This window comes from Cebus imitator, unplaced genomic scaffold (assembly GCF_001604975.1).
Source record: "Cebus imitator isolate Cc_AM_T3 unplaced genomic scaffold, Cebus_imitator-1.0 Scaffold45, whole genome shotgun sequence".
Taxonomy (NCBI): Eukaryota; Metazoa; Chordata; class Mammalia; order Primates; family Cebidae; genus Cebus; species Cebus imitator.
Genome location: NW_016107360.1, coordinates 1,704,147 through 1,713,086, shown reverse-complemented (window position 1 = coordinate 1,713,086; position 8,940 = coordinate 1,704,147).

Below are 8,940 nucleotides of genomic sequence, written 5' to 3'. Positions count from 1 at the left end.
CCAGCTAATTTTTGTATTTTTAGTAGAGACGGGGTTTCACCATGTTGACCAGGATGGTCTCGATCTCTTGACCTCGTGATCCACCCGCCTCGGCCTCCCAAAATGCCGGGATTACAGGCTTGAGCCACCGCGCCCGGCCTTTATCTTATATTTTCATAAATGCAAGTTTTGTAGTGCAATTAGATAAACACAGAATTCTAAGTCAGAATTGCCTGTGTTGAGACAGAATTGAAGGCAAGTCAATGGTCCTGTTTTTTCATTGTTTTCTTCCCTCACTGGAGGAACACGGGTGCAAATAGCTGTTGTGAACACGTGGCCAATTTGCCTATGAGGCCTTCGTTATCTAGCTGCCTGAATAAGTAAAAATAGAAATATTTTTCTTTTGAGTGATGTATATTCTTTATGTAAACATATACACAATGTATTTGATATACAAATATAGGCAGTATAATTTAGAGAAAATTAAATGCATTAATTCCCCAGATACAGCCTGCTTCATTGCCTTAGAAAGTCATTGTCTTCATATTTTTCTTGTCAAATTCCCTTATATTAAGACCTATCTAAAAAAGCCACCACCTCCATGAAGGCTGCCATGTTTTCCAACAGCTATTAGTGTAGATGATGAATACCTGTACTCTGTTGTGAGTTAGCATGGGCCTTTCAGGAACAGGGCCTGGTATCCATCATCTTTGTCTTCTACCATATTGACTACCCGAAGATTGATCCTGCAGCAGACCTCCAATGAATATTTCTTGAAGTACGAATTTAGTTTAAATGATCTTTTTGGAGTTTTTCTACCAACCTCATTATTGCTATTCCCTAGGGCCAAGCTCAGATATCCTCCACAAATTCTTCTCTAAGAAGCTCAGCCAACAGCTTCCCTTCCTTTATATAAGTTTGACTTCAAACTCTTATATCTTGTCCGTTTGCTTATTTTCTCATGAACTGACTCTGAAGTTGCATTTTAACTTTCTTAACACAGTTTAAGTTGAAAGTGTAGCACCTTGTGAGTGCCTGTTCTAATAGGTTCCCAACTGCTAGTTATTTATTGACCATTCCTCACAGCAGGCCTATAAGGAAGAGAGAATTTTGTTGTCTGCTGTGGTTCTTTCTGCCAAAAGTATAGATGATGTAGAAAATGGGGAAAGAGGCTCTAATGCCTTCAGTATTAGAATCTAGTCTTGATGAATATACAATACATAATTATTGGGCAAACCCCGTTTCCTGTTTTTGGAAACATTCGGTATGCAAACAGATTTTTATTTAAAATAATATAGGTTATAATTGTCAGGGATAATTTATCCGAGACTGCAAAGTAAAACTGTGGAAGGCTCTCAGCTTGATCATGAGAGAAAGTATATTGGATTAACTCATTTTTGGGGGGATAATATCTACAATTTCAGTAGCTGCCACCAGTTGAATGGTGACGCCTTGTGGTTATGATGGGAGGTGCATATTAGCATCTCTGGAGACTTAACATATAACACACATTCCTCTACCATGCTTACCCTAGGAGTTTCTGATCCAGATGGTTCAAATTGGGAACCAAATGGGTGTGTGTGTGTGTGTCTGTCTGCCTATCTCTATCTGTCTCTCTCTCTCTCTCTCTCTCTCTCTCTCTCTCTCTCTCTCTCAGGCTCACAGATGATTCTTATGTACATTTACAGTTAAAAGCCATTGGTTTAGAGTTTGGAATCCCTTGGTTCCCAAGAATATGTTTTCTTTTTTTAAAAGTTATTTTTTTTAATTTTAAATTCAGTGGGGTACATGTGCATGTTTGTTACATAGATATATAATGGTGAGATTTGGGCTTCTACTGTACCCGTCACTCAAATGTCAAATGTTGCCCCCAATAGGTAATTTTTCTTAACCCTCACCCCTTCCCACCTTCCCTGCCTTTTGGAGTCCCCAGTGTCTATTATTTCCGTCTTTATGTCCATGTGTTCCCATAGTTTAGCTCTCACTTATAAGTGAGAACATGCAGTATTTGATTTTCTCTGAGTTATTTCACTTAGGATAATGGCCATTGATGCTGCTGCAAAGGACATGATTTCATTACTTTTTATGGCTGCATAGTTTTCCATGTTGTATATATACCACATTTTCTTTATCCAGTGCATTGATGGTCACTTAGGTTGATTCCATGACTTTACTATCACGAATAGTGCTGCAATAAACATATGGGTGCAGGTGTCTTTTAAAAGATACAATGGTTTCTTTTCCTTTGAGTAGATTCCCAGCAGTGGGATTGCTGGGTCAAATGGGAGTTCTATTAGTTCTTTGAAAAATATTCATACTGTTTTCCACAGATGTTGCAGTAATTTACATTCCTATCAACAGTGTGTAAGGGTTCCCTTTTCCCTGCACTCACAGGTTTTCTTCTGGAAGGATAAACTAGAATTCAAGATGGAAAGCAAGGTGCATTTGATTTTGTTTTTTTATACAATGATTTATGAAGAAAATGGTATATATATTTATGAGCTGCTTTTGTCTTATAATAAGAGTCAAAGAAATGGATAGTCCTAAGCAGTTTATAGGATGTATTTGTAGATAATAACTAATAGAAACTGGGTATTTAAGAATTTAGCTTCTTTTTATTCTAAAGGAGTGTTTTTAGTGTTCACTCACTTTTGAGACTATTTTGGTACTTTTTCATGTTTCCAGACACCATTCCAGAGATTCCTAACTTCTATTCAAAGAAAAAGTGTGATTTTTTTTCTTCTGTAAACCTCTCCTGTTGAAATGTAGTCCTTAATTAGCCTTAATTACTTTTACCTTGGTGTTCCTCTGATCCATGTATTGCTGTCTGGCTACTGAGCATTTGATCTGTTTCCCCTTCAGCTCTGAATTGCTTCCTAAAAAGAAAAATGATAATTTTAGAAGTATGAGTGTTAGTAATTCTGTTATTCAAAATCTCTGTTTATTTTACTGTTTTCCTAAAAGGGCCCGACACTTTAAATCTGTATGCTTAAAAATCAAGTGAAGTAGCTTTTAAACAGGATTCTATAGCCAGTGTATGGCTGTTGCTGGAGTGAACTGTGCTTAAAAACTTCCCAGGAAACCATAAACATTAATCTAGAGGAAAGGAAGACCTTGGGTGTCCTCTCTATTGTGCCGTATGGATAGTCTCTGTATGAAACAACCTTTCAACAAAGTCCTTTAGCTACTTATGTTCATTTAAATGGAGGTTATTAACTAGAGTTTTAATTTTAAGCTAGAAAAGTGTTATATCAAGATTGATTTTTATGAACATTTATTGAGCAGGTCATGTGCCAGCCATGTTTGTGAGGCAAAATGCAATCCTCAAAACAGCCTCATGAGCGGATGTTATTCCCATATTCTGTATAAGAAAACTGAGATTCAAAGAGTTACATCATTTGTACAAAGTCAGTGCAACTTTGTGTTGTGTATTTCATCTCTCATTGTGCTCAGTCAGCACCCACTTGGACTTCTAACCCCTGTCACCAAGGCAGAAGACACAGAAATTGTAAGGAAGCCAAGTTCAGAGCGTCCACCAGTCACATTCCTACGTTCTACACAAAGGACGCTATAATGGCGCATTGGTCCTGTTAATGTCAGGTAGTCACACCAACTGTCATATCCTTTGAGCATATACATTTTCTTTTTACAGAAATAAACTGCCTCTGGACAAATGTGCAAGTTCCCACAAATCTATCAGGTTTATTGAGAAATTTCAACGCAGTGAAGGAGTTAATGACTCCCCTTCCCCCACATTTTGCTTTGGCTTTGTTGATTACAAGACTTCTTTTCTGCTTTTAGACAACATCTTTGGTGGAATCTCTACATTTTTGGTCAATTCTTGTTACTATAACTCAGCACAGTTTTCAATTTCCAAGCTCACAATTTGATCCAAAGAATTGCAAATTTTTCTGCTTCATCTTTTAGGTGCAAGCACCTCCTGTGTCTTGGAATGGCCGGAGGGAGTTGGGGAGGTGTCTCTGTCTTCATCTGGCCCTGGCTTAGATCTCTTTGTTGGTGGTTGATGCTTCTCTGCTGGCCTTCCAGGCCTCTGTGTGGCAGCATCCAAATACCCGCCTTTGACTTGGGCACAGGGTGGAGTCTCTCCACTGCCCAGTTATCAGAGTGGAACCCCATCCCATGGCTTACAGCCCCGACCATCCCCACCACCAGTAGTCTAGCCACAGATTTTTACTGCCACAACCCAGACTTTGGCACCTGGTAAACAGCTTTCTTGGGTAAACTATGATGAAAGACAGCTGCAGTCATAGCTGCCTATTCCACGTAGGTCTCTTCTTTGCACCATAATGTTTTCATTCTCTTCCCACACAGGCAGGGCTAAGCATACCCATAGGCAGCATCCTTTCTTGTAGGAAGGCCCTCTGGGAATTGTCTCTAACCACATTCCCACTCTCCAGCCTATTCAGGGAAGAACGTTACATCTTACTTGGAAGTAGTAATCTTCTCACTGCTTGAGAGGAAGAAGACAATCTTCTCATTGTCTTCAAGGCCAATATCTGCACTGCCCCCTTCTCTTGTTTAGCAGTCTAATTGCCTGCAATTAGAATTACCTAGAGAGCTTTAAAAACATCTTATTTCCAAGGGTGGCACCACAGACCAATCAAATATCTCTACAAGAGGCATCTAGGCACCAGTAGATTTGCAAGCTTCCATGTAATTCCAGTGTGCAGTCAAGGTTGAGAACCACTGTGAATAGACTGATAGTGGGGTTACAAATAACTGGAAGCCTGATTTTGCTGTCTCTTAATTCCTGGCAGATGCTGGGTGCTATCTGCAGCTGTTCACATTCTAAACTGTTAGGATACTTCTGTCTTGTGGTTTCCAGTCGTGGATCCTAGCCAATCATTCCAGGAAAAATTCTTCTCAATATCCTGTTCCACAAGGATGAAATGACATGCTTGAGAACAGAAAGTGAAGTAGAAAGAGGGCCTTTTGTTTTCCTCATCTGTGGCCCCTAAGGGAGTTACCATAAAATTCACCACCACCAAGTATTTGTGCTACAAATGAGTTTTATGAACCAGTGCAACAGCTTGCTGTCTATTCCTTCATTTCCAGGGCACATACAGGCAGACAATACATGTGGTTAGTATTCTCTCTCCCTTTTTGTTTATTTAAGGAATGCCTAATACTGAAACTTGTTTGTTGTGGTTTAACTAGTCATGATTTGGTTGTAGTGAAATGTAAAATGAGTGTAGCTAAGGAAGAGAAATTCCATCTGTAAAAATAGGGAGCATATCCAAATCTAAAGTTTGAGGAGAAAAGAAAACATGTTGATGAAGAGGTAGCAAAGAGCCTCAGTGACAGGGATCATGAAACCTTGTGTTGACTGTATAGTAACAGAAATTTTAAAGTGAAAGGAAAAAGGGATTTGCAGTCGGGAGCCTTGTGTTCTAGATTTGAGTCTGCCAGTAACTGATTTGGAGAGGCGACTAGAGCAGTAGTTAGTAACCTGGTGTATGGAATCTACCTCCACCTGCCTGAAAACCAATCCTGGCTTTACTAGTGACAGGGGGAGTCTCTTGATTTCTCTTTGCCCCAGTTTCCTCATGTGTAGAATGAGGATCACAGTAGCATCACATCAAGACTGTTATGAAAATGAAATGAGTTAATGCTCTAAAATATTCCACGTGAGCAATTGTTAATTGAAAAATAATCTGAACATTTCATTAGGTCTTTATGTACTTCAATATACTCATCTTGAAAATACCTAAAAACCTCTATATTCCCTCCTTCCAATACCTATACAGATTTGCATTTTTCATTTACCTGGTTAATTTTATTTATAGATAATTAACACTCAAACAGCTTTGGAACTACATGTAACATGATATCTTCACCAGTGGGATTAATCACATAACAGAGCTTTGATTTGTTTTAAAGATATAGCAATAATAATTATTAAATAAGGATTAGCTATTCAGGAAGACTAGCTCTTGAGAGTGTCAGAAACAGTTCATTATATGCTATAAAATTAGAGAATAGGACTCCAAAAGTCACCAATGTCCTTTATAATCTAATTACGAACTCATGATGTCTTCCCTCCACGTCTTGGTTCCTACTGCTTTTGCTACCTGGAATGCCCTTTGTGTCCAAAAGCATTGCAAAGAGCTGAGCTATCCTTCAGTCATTAGCTCAAATACCTCCTTCATTACACCTTTCTTGATTTCTGTTGTTGGAAATGATCACTACCTTCAGTACCTTGTATCAATCCCTCCCACAAAATTTTGGGCATTATATTAAGAACTATAGTTTTTTTGTCTACTTATCTTTGGCCTTCACATTAGACTATGGCACTCATGCCTACATGGTATGGTATACTGTATCATAGTATATTGTCTTATTTATTATACTTTCAGTTCTGGACTACATGTACAGATCGTGGAGGTTTAATACACAGGTATACACGTGCCGTGGTGGTGGTTTGCTGCATCCATCGCCCTGTCATCTACATTAGGTATTTCTCCTGAATATATCCCTCCCCAATCCTTCCACCCCCTGCTATTCTACCCCTAGCCCCTCACCCTCTAGGCCCCAGTGTGTGTGTTCTCATTGTTCAACACCCACTTATGAGTGAGAACATGCAGTGTTTGGTTTTCTGTTCTTGTGTCAGTTTTCTGAGAATGATGGTTTCCAGTGTCTTCCTTGTTCCTGCAAAGGACATGAACTCATCTTTTTTTTATGGCTGCATAGCATTCCACAGTGTATGTGTGCCACATTTTCTTTATCCAGTCTATCATTGATGGGCATTTGGGTTGGTTCCAAGTCTTTGCTATTGTGAACAGTGCCACAATAAATGTACATGTGCATGTGTCTTTATAATAGAATGATTTATAATCCTTTGGTTATATACCCAGTAATGGGATTTCTGGGTCAAATGGTGTTTCTATTTCTAGGTCCTTGAGGAATCACCACACTGTCTTCCACAATGGTTGAATTAATTTACACTCCCACCAACAGTGTAAAAGCATTCCCATTTCTCCACATCCTCTCTAGCATCTGTTGTCTCCAGATTTTTTAATGATTGCCATTCTACTGGTGTGAGGTGGTATCTCTGTGGTTTTGATTTGCGTTTCTCAAAACCACATAATACATAGTCTTTAAATGAAAGACTTTGAAGAGAAAAACAATTCTTATTTTCTGACTTAAAAAAAGTTAATTTTTTAAATAGAAGTTTGAAGTTCACGGCTAACTTGAGAGAAAGGTATAGAGACGCCTCTGAACCGCCACCTCACAATGCATACTCTGCCCCCGCCGCCACATTTCCAACCAGAAATGATGTACTTCTTACAGCTGATGAACTACATTGACAAATCCTTATCACCCACAGGCCATAGTTTACATTGGGGTTCACTCTTGCTATTTTTTTGAATCTTCTTCTTTTTTTTTTTTCTAAAAAAAAAATAAAAGGGATACATGTGCAAAACATACAGATTTGTTACAGAGGTATATCTATGCCATGGTGTTTTGCTGTGCCTCTGTTAAGCTGTCCTCTAAGTTTCCTCCCCTCTCACCAACCCCAACAGGCCTTGGTGTGTGTTGTTCCCCTCTCTGTCCATGTGTTTTCATTGTTTGACACCCACTTATGAATGAGAACATGGAGTGTTTGGTTTTCTCTTCCTGTGATAGTTTGCTGAGGATGATGGCTTCCAGCTTCATTCATGTACCTGCAAAGGACACGATCTCATTCCTTTTTATGGATGCATAGTATTCCATGATGTATACATATCACATTTTCTTTATCCATTCTATCGTTGATGGGCATTTGAGTTGGTTCCAACTTTTTACTATTGTAAATAGTGCTGCAATAAACATACATGTGCATATGTCTTTAAAGTATAATGATTTATATTCCTTTGGGTATATATCCAGTAATGGGATTGCTGAGTCAAATGGCATTTTTGGCTCTAGATTCTTGTGGAATTGCCACAGTGTCTTCAGCTATGGTTGAACTAATTTAGATCCCCCCAAGAGTGTAAAAGCTTTCCTATTTCTCCACAGCCTCGGCAGCATCTATTGTTTACTGACTTTTTCATAATCACCATTCTGACTGGCGTGAGATGATATCTCATTGTGGTTTTGATTTGCATTTCTCTGGTGATACATGATGTTGAGCTTTTTTTCACATGTTGGCCACACAAGTATCTTCTTTTGGGAAGTGTTTGTTCATATCCTTTGCCCACTTTTCCATGGGATCATTTTTTTTTTCTTGTAAATTTGTTTAAGTTCCTTGTAAATTCTGGATGTTGGAACTTTGTCAGATGGGTAGATGGCAAAAAATTTTTCCTATTCTGTAGGTTGCCTGGTCACACTGATGATAGTTTCCTTTGCTGTGCAGAAGCTCTTCAGTTTAATTAGATCCCATTTGTCAATTCTGGCTTTTGTTGCAATTGCTTTTGGCGTTTTATTCCTAAGTTGTTGCCCATGCCTATGTCCTGAATGGTATTGTCTAGGTGTTCTTCTAGGGTTTTATGGTTTTGGGTTTTGCATTTAAGTCTTTTATCCATCTTGAGTTAAATTTTGTATAAGGTCTAAGGAAGGGGTCCAGTTTCAGTTTTCTGCATATGGCTATCCAGTTTTCCCTCACTTTTGCTATTGTATATTCTATGGGTTTGAACAAACATATAATGACATGTATCCACCATTCATGTATAATACAGAGTATTGTTACTCTCAAATGCTTGGTAATCCACCTATTTTTCCATTCCCCAACTGCTTGGAACTGCTGATCTTCACCTTATGTTTTCACCTTAAAAATTAACACATTAGTGACTTTCTCCTTGGTAATTAAGATATTCCTTTTCTGTTGATTGTGATGTTTTTCCTTTTATAACTACATACTTTAAATTATGCAGTTATTTAAGATTCTGCAGTAAAGAGTTTCTATCAAATAGCTTTTCAAATAATTTGAAGTACTTGTTTAACTTACCTAGCATAATAAAA